At 38.0% G+C, this 20,819-nt stretch overlaps 1 protein-coding gene across 2 annotated transcripts in view; it reads left to right on the top strand.

Annotated features, from left to right (window-relative positions):
• LOC136856885 (uncharacterized) overlaps positions 1–20,819 on the top strand; it is a 518,885-nt gene that overhangs the window by 310,521 nt on the left and 187,545 nt on the right. The window lies entirely within an intron of this gene.

Here is a 20,819-nt window from a genome sequence, read left to right on the forward strand (position 1 = left end):
GTGTGATCGATTTTCTAGAATTTCTGAATGAAATGACAAATATAATGAACTCTGTATGTTGTACATCCCTTGGCTACATGAGAAGTCTTCCCTGATCAAGGAAAGTGTTTTCACTCTCTCAATACAAGCAGGTAGACGGATAATGACCCTTTTCACAACAGCTATTTCCGCCTTTCTGTCATTCCTTTCCCTTACAGTAGCCACCCAAGGTTTGCTTAACCCTAGAAAGCTAACGTGGTATACAAGGAACGTTAAAGCTAACCCGTAGTCATTTTGACGAACAAATTTATTGGTATGTAAAAATTACTTATTGCTATATGTTTATGTATTTTACATGATGCCTTTCTTTGAAAGAGTCTTGTCAGCATACACAAATATTTCAACCACATTCATCGTCCATTGTTGCATTCTGAACAGCATCTTGCTTGATGTTCCTCACATTTAGCTCAGGAATAACGACAACAATGCACTTTTGTCATCCTCCGTTTCTTGCTTGAGCAAAAGGCACATATCTTGCTATCTGTAGGCATATTCACATGAAGTATTTCTGCCAAAGATGAGCGCAGCATGCGCAGCAGTTGCGCATTCCAAGATGATGTGTCACCCATGGCTTCATAAGTTCATACTGCAGCTCTTTTGCAAATTGCCTCCTAGTGAAAGAATTTTCTTTATTGTTGAACTTATTGTGAACACGGATCACATAAGAGTTCACTAGAATAATATACAGCATACCAAATAAGACACAAAGTGACCATCATCTTGTCATTTTACTACAATTAATTTCATTGTTCATCTGATCTAGTGTGTCCACACCACCTTTTGTGTCCTTATAATTTTCAATCATAATCAGTTTCTTTGATGTTGGATTGATCTCTGCTCATTCATGGGTGGTCGAAAGAACTAAGACCATGTTGTTCGGCATGGTTTTGTACGACAGAAGTGTTTTCTCTTGGTCAAAACAAAACCTAGATGTGCCTACTTTTCTTGCCATATGATTCAGTAACGCAGGTGGAATGTCTAATTTATTCTTACGAATAGTGCGTGGTATTGTCAACTTACATGGTGGTTTCAATAGGTCAGTTGCGAAGGGAACAGAAGTGAACCAATTGTCCATTGTTATGTTGCGATTTCTTCACTGGACATTCGTTGTTAACAGGAATTTCAGATGAAAACATCCAAAAGATCTGTGATAAGGCTTCATCAGAAAGACTACACACAGCACATAACTCGCTAACGAGACAGTTCTCTGACGTGACCGATGTACCATCATCCACAGCTCAAGGACAAATGAAGGTACTGAAGGAGCCAAGGGGCTGAGGTCGCGAGAAGGGGTGGGAGAGAGAAACTTTATCATGGTCGCCGTCATTTTGACGAAGCGTTAGCTCTCTAGGGTTAAACAAATGCATTCATCTGTTTACTTGCTCTTCGTCTATTGAAGTGTTTTACCAGATTAAACTGTAAAACCTCCCTGTGGGTGGAGGATGCAGGCGATGAATACACCTGTGGTATCCCCTGCCTGTCGTAAGAGGTGACTAAAAGGGGCAACCAAGTGATGATCGAGTTAGAACCATGAGATTACTTGTAATTAGTACCACCACGTGGGGAACATCACCTTGACTTGCACGTAGTACCACTATGTTAGGGACACAATAGGTTAGTAGTGACAGTGTGTGAATCGGGGTGGATTTTAATGTACCTGTGATTAGTATCACTATATGAGCGACACCACGGGATAGTACAAGTCCCTGTGATTAGTACATCTATGTGCGCAACACCATAGGTTTGCGTTGCCTGTAATGTCATCGCAATGTGAGAAACACCATAGGCCTGTGTTATGTTCACATTACATTACCTGTGAGTAGTACAATAATGTGTGGAATACCATGAGACTATGCTACTTTTGATTAGTACCACAACATGACAAAGTACCATGGTTCTACTTTCCTAGCAATAAGTACCATTATCAGGGGCCAGTGACCTGGATTTTGGACCCCTTTAGACTACAAGCATCACTGATTCAGTATTGTGCTTTAGAAGCAGTCCCTTGGTCAGTACTACTATTGTTTAACACTAGTTTCTGGGAATGTGGGGCATTGCGGGTCGGATCCACTGATTGTTTTAAATTCATATCCATCTATTCATTCTTCGTCATAATGTTTTGAATTCTGGTCAGTGGATGATTTTGGACTTTTAAATTGTCATTACATTTTGTCTCATTTCGTACCATTAGGGGCCGATGACCTAGATGTGTGGCCCCTTTAAACAACAATCATCATCATCAAACTTTAAAAATTCAAATCAAATCAAAATCTCTTTATTTGCAAATGAGGTGTCTACCTCGGTGGCAAATGGTACACTAAAATACATTATTGTCAAGCACCAAATATTAAATTAACAAGAGAAGAAAATTTTTCCTATAATACAATATAATACAATTTACGCTAACAATGTTTTCTATTAAACACACAGCTCATCCTTAATAAATTTATATTGTTTACAAAATTCTACTTATAATATATCCTGTCCTACTTACAAATATAGTCAACTGATATACAGTATGTGGAATTACTTCAAATGATACTATACAACTGGTATAACATTAATATTTACATTGCATTTATTTATTTATTTACTTTTTTTTTTTACCCGTTCTGGATCCTAAGTAGCATAACGACCTGCTGCGTCTTAACCAGAGCCCCTTTTGCCACCACTTTTCAGAGTTCCTGAAGGGCCTTCACAGCTACCGTAGTGGTCCCAGGGCCCTCGATGTCCCCACTGTACTTCACCCCTACAGGCAGTCCCCTACTTTGGCTGTCCAAACTCCTTAGACCAGGGGATGGAATTAATTTATTCACACACATTTTTTTATATACAATAACCTGCACTGGTCGAATGCCCTCTAACATTTCATTTATTTTCTCTGTTGCTGTTTATTCTCTTCTTGAATATCTGTACAGATTTTGGAAAAGGATCAAACACTACCCCTGGTAAACTGTTCCACTCCTTCACACCCTTCCCAATGAATGAAAATTTACCCCAATCGCTTCTGCTAAAATTCCTTCTAATTTTATATTTGTGGTCAGTCCTGCCGATATAATTATTTTCCAACTGAAGCCTCTCACGGATATCTCCCCATGCTGCTTCTCCTGTATAGGCTCTATATAATCCTGTAAGTCTAGTTTTCTCCCTTCTCTTACTTAAAGTTTCCCACCCAAGTTCCTTTAACATTTCTGATACACTACTCTTTCTCCTGAAATCCTGAAATCCCCTGTTACAAATCTTGCTGCTTTCCTCTGCACACTATCTGTTTCTTTTATTAGGTATTCTTGGTGAGGATCCCAAACACTGTTTGCATATTCCAATAATGGACGAACCATACTCAAGTAACTTTTTTCTTTTGATTCTTTGTTGCATCCTTTAAGTAGCCTCATTATGACATGTAATGATCTGTATGCTTTCCCAACAATGTCATCAATATGACCCTTCCAGTGCAAATTACTTTCAAATCTCACACCTAAGTATTTGCACTTGCCATCTTTTGGGATAACTACCTCATCCAAAGTATATTCAAATTCAGTTTTAAAGCTCCTGTTTGTAAAAGTTGTAACAGTTGATTTGCCTCCATTAACCTTCATATTATTTTCTTCAACCCATTGTTGGATACTTTCAAGGTCCCTTTGTAATTCTGAACAATCCTCAATGTTGTTTATTTCTCTATAAACAATTATGTCATCTGCATACAATCTTATTTTTGATGTTATATTGTTCCCTAAATCATTTGCGTATATTAAGAAAAGTAACGGACCGATTATACTACCCTGTGCAATTCCCTTCCAAACTTTCTCTTCCTGAGATACATTATTTCCTACTTTGACTTTCTGAACCCTTGAATTTAGAAATGCTTTTATCCAACGTGTAACCCTTATGTCCAATCCTATTCCCTCCAATTTCTTTAATAATATTCCATGTTCCACTCTATCAAAGGCTTTGGAAAGATCTATGGCTATGCAATCTAACTGACCTCCTGAATCCAACTGATCTGATATGTCCTGCTGAAATCCCACCAGTTGTGCCTCACAAGAAAATTTATTTCTAAATCCATACTGGCTCCTCATGAACCAATTTTTATCATCACATATCCCTCTGATGTACTTCAATATTAAACTCTCCAGAATTTTACAAACTATACTGGTCAGGCTGATTGGTCTGTAGTTCTCTGGTTTCCTTTTATCACCCTTTCCTTTATAAATAGGTATTATTATAGATTCCTTCCATTCCTTTGGTATTACACTATTATTTATGACATAGTCAAAGAGAAATTTTAAATAAGGCACTATGTACCACCCCATTGTCTTTAATACCTCCCCAGTAATTTGATCACTCCCTGCTGCTTTTCCTTGCTGAAGCAGTTGGATTTCTCTGAAAATATCTTCGTTTGTGAATGAGAAGCTTCTTGTTTCCCTCTGTCTCTCTCCCTCTCTATCTTCTGTTTCGGTTTCCAACTCTTGACAATCATCTACTGAATCTCTAAATTCCCTACTAAATAGGTTTGCTTTCTCAGTATCTGTTAAATAGTGTTCCCCCCCTTCTCCCACCATTGTAGGAATTTGGATTCCTTTTCCTTTTTGATTCCTGATATATGAATACAGCTTTTTCCATTTCCCTTTGTGGTCATTACCCTCTTGAAGTATGCCATTCATATAATTCTCTTTTGCTTCCTTTTTCACTCTATTCAGTTCCTTCATTAGCTGTTTTCTAGTTTCTCTACTCTCCCTACCCTCTTTGATTTTCCTGTTTACTATTCTACATTTTCTTTTTAATTTTCTTATTTCCCTTGTATAATAAACAGGGTCTGAGGTCATTTTACCCTTCTTAACAGGTACAAATCTCTTCTCTCCTTCCCAAATAATTCCTTTAAATTTAGCCCAAAGTGTATCCATGTTACTCCCTTCACTTATCCAACAACTGAATTGTGAGTTAAGGTAAGTCCCAAATTCATCAACTTTAGTTTTTCTGTACAATTTCTTGTCTTGTGTAACCCTCTTATTAAGCCTTTTTGGTACGAGTCCTACATCCATTATTACAGCCTTATGGTCTCCTATTCCTTCAATTACCTCAGTTTTATCAACAATTTCCCATGGTTTAACCAAGAATACATCTAGTAAGTTATTGAGACGAGTCGGTTCTTGTACTACTTGTGTAAATCCTCCCTCCCATTCCTATAAGAGCTATAGTTTTTTTAATTAAACAGTGGATATCGGGCAATAGTGACTATACGAGTGACGGTGATGTAGTGTACTGTCAAGTGTGCAACAAGAGTGTAAAATTACAAGTTGTTATCCTCATGATTTTTTCTGTATTGAAAGTTATTCATATAAGAAATAACAAAGGTAGTTTTAATGTTCCACCTTTTCAATACAACACACTGTTCTGTGGTTACATTTATAAAACAGCTATATACATTAATCCCAGTATAGCTGGTTTCCGACTTCTCCCCCAGGCAAATTGGTACCTGACTTATGGCCACGGTCGCTTCCTTCCGTCTTCCTTGTCTGTCCCTTTCAATCTTTCCATTCCCCCACAAGCCCCTGTTAAGCAAAGCAGGTGAGGCCGCCTGGGCGAGGTACTGGTTCTCCTCCCCATTTTTATCCCTGACCCAAAGTGTCACCCCTTGAGGCGGTAAAGATGGGATTCGTTGCTGAGTCCGAGGAAAAACCAACTCTGGAGGGTAAACGGATTAAGACAACGTAATACAAACATCTTATCTGCATGTTTCACCAGTTTAACAATTGATTTCATAAACTAAATGCTGGACATGACTGCCACTGTCTTTGTCACTCCCATTGCTCTTCATTTAATTATTATTAATATTATTTATTTATTTATTTATTTTTATGACCTTCATTGGGCCACTTTAGTCAATTCTATTAAAAAAAAACTACTTTTTTCTGTTAGCCCAGTATTCTTCTTGCTCTCGGATCTTAACTTTTTTCTTCATCTTAAATCACCTGTCCCATTGTCCGACTGTTGATCATGGTTTGTAGTCTTGTTTACGAGTTTCTTGATTTTGTCTGTATTTTTTTTTTTTTTTTTTTTTAAATCCATAGTACCTTCATATCTTCCTAGATTTCTGTAATCCATCTAATCTTACTCTTACTGTTCCATAATTTTTTTATAATTCTCTTGATGATCCTGTTTTCTGGTGTCCAGAGGAGATGTCCAAAGAATGAGATTCGTTTCTTCCTAATTGTGCTCATTACCATTTCCATTTCCTTATAGAGATAACACTGTTACAGTAAAAGTCGATTAACCTAAAACGTGATATAGTGATACCATTTAAGATTCAAGATAAAGTTCAGCACAGTTTTATTAACAGTTTCTTTGGAGATACTTTCCACATGTTGCAAGTTAACTGCAAAGGTTTGTTCGTTTGATTCTACTTATATGTACATGAATACATTGAACAGACTCCCTTATTTACTGCCATGCACGGTGTGCGAGTGCTTGATTTTCTTAACTAATAAATCATCACATGCTGGAAATACGTCAGTGTCTCTTCGGGTAAACACGAATGACAGGGTTACTGTTCCTTTTACTGGTTCCAAATGGGATATCTGATCCTTTCCGGATAGTATACGAACATTTGTTTTGAAGAGTAGCAAGCATGTGTTCTGAGCACTTTGCTTTCCCTCTCCTTTCTCGAATGACGTCACATTGTATTCATTGCACAACAGCAATATTTTCTTAATTGAGGCTGTTTAAAAAGGATTACCTTTACAAGTAACTTTTCTTTTAGATAGCATATAAGTAGTAATCTAACAATGTTAGATGTTAATATGAAAAGGAATTACACACATGATTTAAATAAATGATAAAATTTAAAGCTCGGAAACGTTTTAAATATATCCGCTCCCTTTCATATTTCAGTGTCAAAAATAAAAGAACCAAATGAATTCATTGCTGAGTCAGATAAAAATATAGTTTCATATAAAAAAAAGTCATTTAGCTCAAAATTATCGAAATTAAAAAGCCTCAAAATAAAATGCTCAGTATACAGAAGTTAACAGGTTGTAAATATGCCAGAGTTCAGTGTATTAAATAATAAAATTAACGAGATGCATTTCAGGAATCAACTTTATTTTGTACAAATCACAGCAATGCTTCAGCTTACATGTTGCAGGTCAGTACTGCCTTTCACCTTGAAGATAGTTCAGAGATCAGGATTACACAGTATTTTCCAAATTTTTTTGTATGCCCATCAGAGTAGAAGGATTCTTGAACTATCCTCTTTATTAGTTACTGTACCGTGCTACGTATATTTCTAGCAAAAGTTGTTAGTTTTATGGCAACATAAACTCTGCAGTTTTCTATTTATTTATTTATTTATTTATTTATTTATTTATTTATTTATTTAATCTTGTCATAAACATAATGTATAGTATAAAAGTTATATAAAAGATAACAGAAAATACATCCAAAAATTGGTGCTACAAACATATTATCATTTCTAGTAATAAGTTAACATCACATCGTATAGGTCTATCCAACACAAATATACAATTAAATTTAGTGTGACCAGTTTCTAGCTGATTCGCACACTTCCTTAGTGGCATCAATCAGGTTCTGTGGAGAGCATGTAGTTAGGCGCAACTTGCAGACAAGGGGATGGTTTATAGTCACGTAGTTTGGAGTTGCAGACAAATCCCCACTTTCTCATGTTAGTCTTTGATCTGCCAATTCCGGTGTGCAGCCTGTTGAGTGCCTTCCATGTTGACCAACTTTCCTTCTGAATGGAGACTTTCAGAAGGTACCATCCATTCTGTGAGATAGGTGAGTCTGAAACGCCATGAAGTTACTCTAAATTTTGAAGGTAGTCCATTGAGGCTTTCTGATGAATGGACAGTTTTTTAAAAATGTACGTAAGCTTTCAGGTTGCACGTTGATATCCAAGTTCAGTTACCTTTGATTTCTTCAATCAAGCTGCAGGTTCACATTAATATATCTGGAAGTGGGATGCATGTTAGACAGTACACTTTTTCAAGGGTGAGACCTCAGACAACCTTTAATTAGTCTGCAAGTCTCAGTTAAGGCAATATCCAAGTTTATATTACTTGAGGTAAATTAATTACACTTGTTGAACCATCTTGCATTTACATTTGATTCTAACACTTCTTGAAATATCAGGTAAGCTGTCGATAAGCAGTTTGGGAAAAACTGTTTTATGCTGCAAATGTTTGTCTTTATGGCGTGGTATGCTGACACCGCTATTTACGCTATGAAACACAGTGTTGAATTACAGTTTGCTTTATGTCACACTAACAAATAGTGGTGATGAGAGGATAGAAAAGGGCTAGGACTGGGAAGGAAGCAACTGTGGCCTTAATTAAGGGACAGTCTCTGAATTTGCCTGGTGTGAAAATGAGAAACTACTAAAACCATCTTCAGGGCTGCCAACAGTCTAACAGCCTCATAATTGGAAGTGGAATCCGTGTCAAGGGAGAAACAAGTAACAGTTCAATTCTAGAAATAGTCCTGGTCATTCATAAACTACAGTATAATAGCCCTTACCCTTGCTAGCCCACTTTGTGTCCGACATGAATGGTGCAGTTTTAGGCAGGCTGCATGCGCCAGTGTTATGACAGCAGGAAGCTATCGCCATAGTATCAAATGGAGTGCCGCATACTCTCAGGTAAAGCACCAGTGTCGCCACTGATGTGCATGTTGTACTATACACCACCAGATGGCATCTAGCTTTTTACATACGCTACACAGCAACAGGAAGACTGAAGCAGTCTATTTTTCTTTTTACTTCATCTAAGAATGAGAAACGATCCTGAATTAAAATCGGACTAGCGCAGTTAGTGGAAGAGCGGGAGTGATCATTAAATTTCAGAGGAATTGCTCAAATAAGGGAGTAACTTCGGAAAGTGCGAGAGGCATTGTGCAAAGAAGGCTTACTAAAGCTGTTCATTTGTATCGTATGCAGTTTAATATTTATATGCTTTATATAATAATAATAATGTACTTAAAATTACGTGTGCATACGTTTATAGAATAGGTTTTGAAAAATAACCTCAATTTTCCTGCACTTGAAATTCTTATAATTTTGGAATTTCCACAGATGATCCATACACAGATAAGATTATCTAGAGTATACCATAATATGTATAGATTTCAGGTATACATACAGTAATATACATTTACACTGTTTACACCCACATTGGAGCACCAAAATCTTCAAAGAACAAGTTCAGCTTTTAAACACTTGACAACTTTTTCCTTTCCTAAAACTTCTTCATTTGGATGATCTTGCAGCCCATTCTTCTGCAGATATAACATACTGCTTACACTGCGATATTTTTAGTGATAGTCTTGTGGACTTGTTATTTAGAATCTGTTTCTCTTCTTTCTTTTCAATTTGATCTTTAGTAATTTTGAATTCATCTAAATCCATTTATATTTCTTTAAACCATGTTTTTTACTATTCCAAAAGAAATCAGGAAGTTGTTTCAGGGGTCTAGTATTTGGTAAGTTTTATATGTGCCCAAAGAATGCAATCCTCCGTTTTCACATCATGTCAATGATTGATTCACTTTCCATGTAAAGTACTGAATTTGGCAAAAGTCTCCACTGGCCATCTATCTGTTTTCTAATTAATAATTGTCCAAAGAATTCTTCTATCAACTGTCTGCAGTATTCAGTTTTCAGTTTGAATAACGTTTCACTTGCACATGTTGCTTCTGGTTTGAAATGTCGAAATTTAGCATCAATCGAAAGAGACTGTTTCTTGTAACTCGGCCAGGTAATGTGTTGTGCTAGTCTCAATTTTCGAGTTCTACTATCTGTGGATGCTTTTTCGTTAGCATTGTATAATCTCACCAAGATATTTTAATTTATCTGCAATCTTTATTTGCTAAGTATTATTTAACATAATATGTAAAGTGTCAACTTGAAAAGATGGCATCATTTCTGTTTTCTCAAAGGAAATTTTCAACGCGACCTTCGCTGTTAATCGTTCCAATTCTTCTATATGAAATTTAGCTTCTTCAGTACTATTTGCTAATACTGCTAGACCATCAGCACATGTGAGACAATTTAGTCGAATATTTCTTCCAATCTTTGGTGACATACCTTATTCCATTCAGAGTCCTGCGGAGAGGCCCAGCCCATGAGCTGCTTCGGCAGTAGGCTGCAATGGGCTTTGAAAGGCTCGAACATAAGAAGTCAGTGACATCGCACGGGCCGATCTGGGCAGCACTCTGTCATTCGTATGCGGTGAGCCAAGGACAGCGCTGTGGTAGTTCTATGGGCTGACTGCTTCAACGTGTACAGTGTACTGCGAGTCAGTGGAGTGCGTTGCATTACGGTCGAGTGGAGCCGATCAAATTTGCTGTGGTTTTCCGTTTGACCTCTCTGTCTATCCTGTTATTGGAAGCGAATGTGGACTGAAGTTCCAAAAGAAAGGAAAACGTGGCAAAAAATCGCAAAGTAAAAAAAAAAAGAAGAAACAAACAAACAAACTAAAAACCGCACAATACATGACTTCTGAACCCGATCCTAAACTTAAAAGTCGTATTTGGTTGGTATTCAAGCCTGCAGTTGACGGTGATGGGAAAGACGTTAATTTTATGTGCTGTACGATCTGCAGTGAACTTTATGTAGGCCTACACACTAGCAGTTACCCACGGCTTCTCGCGTGGATTTCGTAATTTGATAAAAGTAATCGTTCCTCGGTACTGTACTAAGACATTATCTGAAAATCCCTGAAGTATAAAACCTCACTGAATAATTGAGTTTCATTTACCCCAGAAACTCTTTGTAAACCAAGTGTGTGGTATTGCCTTTTGGGGCTGAGATGATCATGCAACATAGAACTGTACACTTGAGAACGTCTTCTCACAGTTAAAAAAAAAAAAAAAAAAATTCTTTATTTTTAAAGGAGATTACAAATACATATTTCCACATCTGTAACCTTCAGGTTTTGAGATATAAGTATCTGCATAAAAAGAATTCAACCCCTTTATCAGCCCTTCCTCCACCCCACCTACGTGGATTTTCCGAAAACAAAAAAAAGTGACATGTTTGTTTATTTTTAAAGGACATTCCAAGTATCAAGTTCCATGTTTGTAATATGTAAAGTTTTTGACATACACTGTAGATATACCAGTACTCATTTTAAAAATTCACCTGCTTTTTCAATTCTTTTCAGTCCCTCAAGTGGTTTTACCGAAAACAAGAAAAATATGTGTTTATTGATAAAGGAGCTCCCAAATACCAATTATCACGACTGTAACATCTTCAGTTCTTGAGATATTTGTATCCTCATGAAAATAATTCAACACCTGTTTCAACGCTCCCCCACCCTCTTCCGAAGTTAATTTTACCCCCCAAAAATTAGTGTCTTTTATTTTTAAAGACGATTTCAAATACCCATTTTCACGTCTGCAACATCTTTAGGTTTTTTAGATATAAGTATCCCCATACAAATAATTCCAATATTTAATTCCTTTCATCCCCCCTTAAGTGGATTTTCCAAAACCAAAAGAATACGTATTTTTTTCTTCTTAAAGGAGACTTTAAATACCAATTTTTACGTCTGAGATATCAGTACCCTAATAAAATTAATTCAACCCCCTTTTCAGTCCCTTTTACATCCCCCCCACGTTAAGTGGTTTTTAAAAAAACAAAATAATACCTGTGTTTTATTTTTAAAATATTAAAAATGTCAATTTTTAACATCTGTAACGTGTTAAGTGTTTGAGATATACTGTAGATATGGTAATCTTAAGAATTCACGCCAGCTCACATTTCAGTCCCCCCCCCTTAAGTGTCTTTTCCGAAAACAAAATAATACATGTCTCTATTTTTAAGAGAGATTATAAATATCACTTCACGTCTGTAACATGTTAAGTTTTCAAGATATATTGTACATATGCTCAGGGATTATGTGTACAAATTTTGGTTGGCAGCTATGCCCAAACGTACACGCACATAATCTCGCTGCTGTAGAATCCTGGAGCTGGCGTTGCCATGGTTACGGCAGTTCATTTCCTTATCCAATTCTGAGAGCAGGGGTAGTGTGGCACCAATACCTCCATAACGGTCGGTTTTAGGGCCTTAAAACATGGTTTTCGGGCCCGTAGGGTTTACCGAGATTTGTTCTTTGGGTCAAGAGGCTTAAAATGAGCTTAGTCTCGTCCTTGCACAACATATTTGATATTTCACCTATGTTAGCCTATTATTTTTATATCTCCTCCATCGCCCCCCACCTTGAATTGTTTTGAAAATAAAATACAGCCCATGTCCATCAGGGATAATGTATATTTACATTAGTAAAAGGATTTTTAGAATCGGTCCAATAGTTTCTGAGATTACCCTCCAGATATACACAAACTAACAAAATTCGCCCTCTGTCTTTATTATATTAGTATAGATTAAAGGAGTCGGACTGCTTTTGTCTTTTTATGATTAGATAAAAACTTACGATGAACGAGGTGTGCTTGAATGACGAGCATTCTAATGTTTCCGTGTCATCAGACTCCACGATTACGCCACAACCTGCCAACCGGGCGAGTTGGCTGTGTGCGTAGAGGTGTGCGGCTGTGAGCTTGCACCCGGGAGATAGTAGGTTCAAATCCCACTATCGGCAGCCCTGAAGATGGTTTTCCGTGGTTTCCCATTTTCACACCAGGCAAATGCTGGGGCTGTACCTTAATTAAGGCCACGGCCGCTTCCTTCCAACTCCTACGCCTTTCCTATTCCATCGTCGCCATAAGACCTAACTGTGTCGGTGCAACGTAAAAGCCCCAAGCAAAAAAAAACAAAAAAAAAAAAAAAAACTGCCAAAGTAATGAAGTTTTCTTCATGGACTGACGTTCATGATGCTCCTATTCCAACAGATGAGCTGGAAAGATATTTAAAGCAAAATTGTGGAATGGAAGAAGATAGCTTTAGCGTCCTAATGGAGAACAAATGGACAAAACTATTCAAAATTTCATCAGATCGCTAAGAAAGTAATATGTATGCAAGCATCAAGTTCAGCTTCAGAGATAAATTTCAGTTCAGCAGGCTTCATTCTTTTCTACAACCAGACAATTGCTGATGCTCTTCTTTTCATTCACAGTAATTCCATTCCACCACCATTAACGTTGACCAATAAACTACGTACACTAAGTAAAAGCTATGTTCAGGTTTGTTTTTGTTGTTGGCATATTGCACGTCATTTCCGTTTGTATTTTATTTTGAGGTAAATGCGAATGAAGTCCTATGAATATGCTTCGTGTATTTAGATTAATTTTCAGTTAACTTGATGTCAATTGCAAGCGAATATTAGTTTATAATAAAGTTTCTGTTTGTTTTCAATTATTATTATTATTACAGTGCAGGAGAAATCTCTTACCGTTTAATTTCCAAATGCGATTAGCCTACTTTAAAGTATGTTATTAGCGTACGGGAATTCGTAGAGTGAATGATCCGAATAGTAGTGTGACGAACATTTCGTTGTGCACGGCAGACATGTTATTGTGGAGAAGTACTCAGGGTTATTCTACTGAGCCCGCCCAGTGCGGTGGACTGCGGTGGGCTGTATGAGCCCAGTGCTGTGGGCCAGTACGCTGCTGCGTCAAAAGAGAACAGCACTGCACGGGTTGGGCTGCCGGAGCCCGTGGGTTTGAAGTGCTGCGCGGTGGGTCTGGGTGCAGGACTCGGATTCCATTCACGCATAATTTTTTCAAGCACACAGTTAAACAACAATGTGGATAATCCATCTCCCTGTTGAAGACAAGTGTGAATTTCAAATGGCTCAGAGATTTCATTTCTGAACCTAACTTTAGATTTTGTATTTCTAAGAGTTACCGCAGTAAGGTTAACAAGTTTCCGATGTAAACCAAATTTAGTAAGGATGTGCAATAATGATGCATGATGGATACTATTGTGAGCTTTTTGAAAATCAACAAAAGTGATCACTAAGTTTTTGCTCCTAATCCTTTTGTGATGGAGTGGCCCCGGTGAGCTGCTGGTGAACTAAATATTATTGGACGGTGTTATTTGCTACTTTATGTAAGCTTTGATTTAATATTCTTTGTCATTGTTCTTAAGAGCTTCTATAAAATTGCAACTAATGTGTAAGCTAGTGAAGAGTTTTAATTAAATCTACAACTCGATGTGGAATTAAAAATCCATAGTGGTGACCCAGATGTCTATCGTACAGTATCAGTGCAGTGTAGATAGTGTGTATCTAATATTATTCCATATATATATTATTGCCATGTCAACCAATCACACCACACATACTGCAATGCCACATGACAACATGCCCACAGACAATGAACAAATAGTGCAAGTTGCAGTTAAAATTCCGCCTATATGTTGTAAAAACGTTAGTCCAAATAGAAGCTCAGTTTGCTATCGTTTGTATCACTGTTGAGCTTTCAAAATTTAATTACGTTACAGGCTCACTTAAACCAGACGTTGCTGAACTATTGAGTGATTTCTTAACCAAACCTCTAACACTCCTTTCACAGACCTTAAAACAGCCTAATAGGAGAATTCGAGGGTTCTTAAGGCCGGAAGGTTACGGAACTTGAACAAGGAGACAAGAAACCCAGCCAGGTGTTAAGAGTTTTCTTGCAACGACTACCTTTAAACTTAAGATATACAGTATATTAGCCTCATCAAATGGCACACTAGACAACATGGCTATTACGGCTGACCGCATATTAGATTGTTCTAACCCGACATCTTGCTTATCTGCTGTACAGTCAACCCCGCCTGTTACCGAATCATCTTCGCCACAACTCGATCGAACGACTGTCACTATCAATCAACAGTATGCTTAAGAATCAAATTCGATTCCGTTCTCATCCAAGACCACGTTCATCTCTTTGTCAAACACACCAACCAGATGGTACATTATGTTGATATCATCTCAAATACCATGAAAAGGCAAAAGAAATGTCGCACCATGCTCCTTTAGTGTACAGCTTCCTTAAATCCTCCAATTATGATGGGCATTACCATGAAGAAAATTATTACAAATGCGTGAGCAGTGACAATTATTGCTTCAGGAAATGCTTAGGCTCCTCATTATATGCAGCACATAGCGTTGTGGGCCAAATTACTTCTCGCCGCTTATTTATTGCCGACCATTCTTCTGGTACACATTTTTTGGTGGATACAGGAGCAGATGTATCTTTGTTTCCCCCTGCTGTTCAAGACAAACACAGGACTTCTAAATGAATTCCATATGCTGCAAATGGAACACCCATTCACACTTATGGTGAACGCCTAATCAAAGTTGATTTAGGTTTTAGTCGTGCATTCCACTGGCCATTCACTATCACTGATGTCCAACAACCTCTTCTTGGTGCCGATTTCCTCAACGATTACGCACTGCTAGTTGACATCAAACACAATTGTTCCATTGTTAGTACTACCAACTTTTCAACAATCGCAACTTCAGCACAGAATTCAACCACTGAAAGTATACTCCTGTTAGATCCTCATAATAAATATTCAGCCATTCTTAAGGTATATCCAAACTTGCTTCGCGACAGGCCAACCTTCTGTGCACCAGATATCCAATTTTTCCACACCATTTCAACAGTAGGCCATCCAGTTACAGTTACAGTGACTACCTAGAACACACGTCAATTAATAAAATAGATAATATATATTTTTGGTGTAGATTTGTCGACGATATCTTCGTAATTATAGATAATAGATTCACTGATGCAGATACTATACTAGATAAACTTAACAGTTTAGACCCCCAAATTAAATTCACTAAAGAAACAGAAAATAACCATACCTTAAATTACTTGGACTTAACAATAACCAGGCATGACACTCATTTATCTTACAAGATCTATAGGAAACCCATACACACTTTAAATACCATAAAAAATGACTCCGTTCATCCTAACACACATAAAAGAGCAGCCTATTTTAGTATGATACATAGAGCTTTCAATATCCCAATGACCGGGCGAGTTGGCCGTGCGCGTAGAGGCGCGCGGCTGTGAGCTTGCATCCGGGAGATAGTAGGTTCGAATCCCACTATCGGCAGCCCTGAAAATGGTTTTCCGTGGTTTCCCATTTTCACACCAGGCAAATGCTGGGGCTGTACCTTAATTAAGGCCACGGCCGCTTCCTTCCAACTCCTAAGCCTTTCCTATCCCATCGTCGCCATAAGACCTATCTGTGTCGGCGCGACGTAAAGCCCCTAGCAAAAAAAAAAAAATATCCCAATGACAATAGAAGATCGAAATAATGAATTAAAATTAATCCACGACATAGCCAAATACAATGGATACAGCAAAGAAATGGTCAACAAAATCATCCAAAAAATAAAATCCCAACCTAAAACTAAATTAATCAAAACGGCCAAACCGAAAAAAGATTATGTCCTATTTACCTTCAACAACACCAATATATATACTATAACTAATATCTTTAAGAAGCACAACCTGAAAATAGCATTCAAAACCACACACAACAGCACCAACACTACACAACACCAAAACAGTCAATAATAATAATAAATACAACCAATCAGGTGTCTACCGCATCAAATGTAACAACTGTGACACAAGCTACATTGGACGTACAGGCAGAAACTTCACCGTCCGTTATAATGAACATATAAATGCAGTAAAGCACAACCATTTCTCATCAATAGGCCAACATGTAGAAGAATCTAAGCACAACTTCACAGACATCAATAATGACATGATGATATTAAACATAAACTCTAAGGGCCCCCTGCTCAACATAACCGAAGATTTCTATATTTCTTTGGATCAATACGCTAACCCCAATCATAACATTAACGACATTACAGAGAAAACCAGTATCATCTTCGACAAAGTCATTCCTGCAATAAAAAATGACTGTCTCAAATTAGTAAACACACGTCATAACAAACCGACGAATCACAAACCTAACCCCGCCCCTACCTTCACAATAGCCACTCCTCTATCCCCTCCACCAACATCCCACCACACAGCTAACATGAGCCCCAGACATACTCGTAGCAGAACACAACAAATCTCCAAACACATCGGTACACAACCTCCACAGCAACAACAGTAAGTACTCTTTTCATTTCACACATACATCCAGGCATTCCCTCATACATACGCTATACTCATATTAGCTTTTCTTTACAGATAACAACCATATAACGTGCATAGACGAGAGAAGTGTCACCGCCAACTGCTCTAAAATTAAACCCTATCTTGCTGTATATATAAATCTTACCTGACTACATCAACAGTTGAATTGCACAGTACTCAATTTTCAAATTTTAATGACAAGAGTTCTTATAACATACCAATACAAAGTATATCAGCCATAGAACATTCTCGATATTCACCTAATACAACTTAATCAATACAAGAACTGCAAGAGGATTGAAGAATGAATGCAACGCAACATGAACTCAAATTTTAATAGACGTTTTTAAAATATACCATGTTTTAATGTGTTTAATGTGTTATATTTTTTAGTGTCTTATGATGTGGCATATATTTTAATGTGTTTATGTACTCATGTCCATGCTCAATCAATAGGTTTTAGTTTATTCTAACCATCACCACTTTTAATCAGAGATATTTTAACGCAACACACTGCAATATATTTTACTTCCATTTTTCATTAGACATCCGGATGTTCTTACGTAACATCTTTGTAATTTTGTCTAATGACTGTAAATTTGTGTGCTAACTGATGATGGCCACGATAGGCCAAAACCGGTACTAGTGCAATAATTCATTCACAATAAATGTATTGATCAGTGGAACATTTTTCTTGTCTATTACTTAGCTTTTGAACGGAACAGGCTCTATACTTTGCTTCTTTTCGTACTATAATTATTGAAATCCTTTAAATAACGTTCCGTTTCACACATAATGATAATAAATAACCTAAACTAATATACCAATATCTTATTCAAATGTTATATTTCCATTCCTGCAATTCCAGTGAGTTGTCACATTCATGGGTACAACTCCGAGTTAAGTAGCCTACCACCGGGCGTTGTCAAGCGTGGGATGGGGTACCGCGTTCTACCTACGCATAAATTATTATTTACTTCTAAAACGCCTTAAAGCTGTCGTTAGTGACATTTAGAGTGGATGTACATATGGAATTAACTAAATTAAATCGCCCACCACTAAATAAATCTCCCACCTTTAAACAACGTTAAATACCTTTTTATGTAAAGAAATTTCGTGCCCGGGTAGAGGATCTCAATGAATGTAATGAGATTCGGTACTTCGGGATATCAAAACCTGGTTATAGGTCCAGATCTTCTTTTTATGTCCCCTTCCCCCCACCCTTGGTGTGTACGCTGTCAGTTGTGTCATAACAAAACGACATCGCAGACGACAACAACAGCAGTTATGAACTTCGAGTTTGAAACTCCTGGTATTTTCCGTATTGCGTACTCTGGTATAAGGAATAAGTCTGTAGGTAGAATGTTTTTATTTGTGCTTGTACTGAACGATTTATTTATGTTTTGCAGTGACAGGCACAACACATTTCAATTGCAGCAACGGTTGTCCAATATAATTAAATTTAATGCATAGGCAATTTTGATATGAGTATGACATGGAATGTAGTAAAGTTTGACGTAATAAGAAAAGCCTTGAAAAATAAAAAAAGATGTGCATTTATATACGCAGTAGATATACAGTAATCACAGGCAGACCTGTAGTCTTACTTTACCGGTACTTTTGCGTTTTAGCTGACGAAGGTCTATGTATTCAACATGTACCGATATTAAAGTATCACACTAACAGTCTTCTGGGTATAATGGCAGTTACATACACAAAAAGTTAAATGGCTAATGTACGACCTGGTACAATAACAAATAATTAACAGGCAACCCAATAAATGACTCCGTATACATTACATCAGGCGAACTCCCAGTCAATAACAGATAGTAAACAAAAACAATCTTTGGTCTATTGGAAACATTAAAGATTGAAAAGAAAACCGAAACAAAACACAATTAACAATAGGTACCATACTTTTTTTTGCTAATTGCTTTACGTCGCACCGACACAGATAGGTCTTATGGCGACGATGGGATAGGAAAGGCCTAGGAGTTGGAAGGAAGCGTTCGTGGCCTTAATTAAGGTACAACCCCAGCATTTGCCTGGTGTGAAAATGGGAAAGTATGGAAAACCATCTTCAGGGCTGCAGACAGTGGTATTCGAACCCACTATCTCCCGGATGCAAGCACACAGCCGCGCGCCTCTAACCGCATGGCCAACTCGCCCGGTGTAAACGTTTTCATAAACAATTCAGAAAATGTAAACTGACTAATACAATGTGGAAATTACAAAGGAGAGATATGAGGAAGGCTGATAGTACGCAAAGTGTAGCACCGGTTCTCTTCGACAGCTAAGCAGCCGTCAAACGCGAGGAGAAGGGAAATGTGCGGTGGCGAACCAATTGGATTGGGAGGGGAGGAGGTGCAGAGGCGTGTCTCCATGCACGCAGTGTCCCGGCCTAGCATTGGCCAGCAGGTATTCATCGCTGATCGCGCGGAATTTGAAATGTCGCAACTTTTAGGCCCCGTAGTTAACGCCCTAATGAATGTTGGCACCAAAAATTGATGTCAGCATCTTTTTTACGTGTACCTCAACGTGTTTTCCAAGTTTCATCGCGATCAGCGACTTGCCCATTGCCGATGTTTCCTTGCGAGATTAATTCTTGGCGTGAGAATTTACAAGTCGAGGTTTACAATGACCACATCGTCACTTGACTTCACTTTCCGATGGACAGAATAACACAGCGTCTGACCAGGCAGTGCCCTTGCTGAAGAATGTCTGTCTATCGCTGAGTAGTTCCGTCTTTTATACTGTCAAGGCCTAATCTTCATATGATAACGGTATTATTTCAAAGTGGATTTACTCTAAAATCCCTTCATGGATTTTCTTGAGATGTGACAACAGAGACATTCTTGTGATTGACTAGAGAATGGTATTTCTTCCAAAATGATACGACCATTATTAAAAAAGTTTTGTAAATTTCTGAATAAAAAATTCTTGAATACATGACTCGTGGATTCCAGATGTATCCAGTTCTCGCCACCAGGTAGGTTATATGGATGTTGATTCCTATAGGGAATCTGAAATATTTGTCCCGAATTAGTAAATTTATAATACCAATATAAATGGTCCGTTATTGGATATTATAAATTTTCCAGCTAACTCATTCCTGGTTGCCAGCGCTTCGCCCCCGTGTGCTAGGTTGGGTTTATCTGTTGGTACCTAGCATACCTACCAAGACGCATGGCTAGTGCATACTGTAGAGGCCACTGTGTAGGCTACTTGGAGCCACTGGCAGTGCCATTGCACTTGAGACTCAGTCTCATTACCAAAAATTGATGCCTGCTTGGCCTTCTGATTATATGGATGTTGATTCCCAATAGGGAATCAGAAATATTTGTCCTTAATGAGGAAATATATAATACTAATATAAACGGTCCGTTATTGGACATTATAAATTTTCCAGCTAACTCATTCCTGTAAATGAACTGGCTGCCAGTGTTTCGCCCCCGTGTGCTAGGTTGGGCTTATCAGTTGGTACCTAGCACACCCACCAAGACACATCTCAAGTGCAATGGCACTGCCGGTGGCTCCAAGTAGCCTACGCAGTGGCCTCCACGGTATGCCCTAGCCATACCGCATCTCAAGTGCATTGGCACTGCCGGTGGCTCCAAGTAGCCTACGCAGTGGCCTCCACGGTATGCACTAGCCATGCGTCTTGGTAGGTGTGCTAGGGACCAGCTGATGAGCCCAACGTAGCAC

Source organism: Anabrus simplex, chromosome 1, assembly GCF_040414725.1.
Source record: "Anabrus simplex isolate iqAnaSimp1 chromosome 1, ASM4041472v1, whole genome shotgun sequence".
NCBI lineage: Eukaryota > Metazoa > Arthropoda > Insecta > Orthoptera > Tettigoniidae > Anabrus > Anabrus simplex.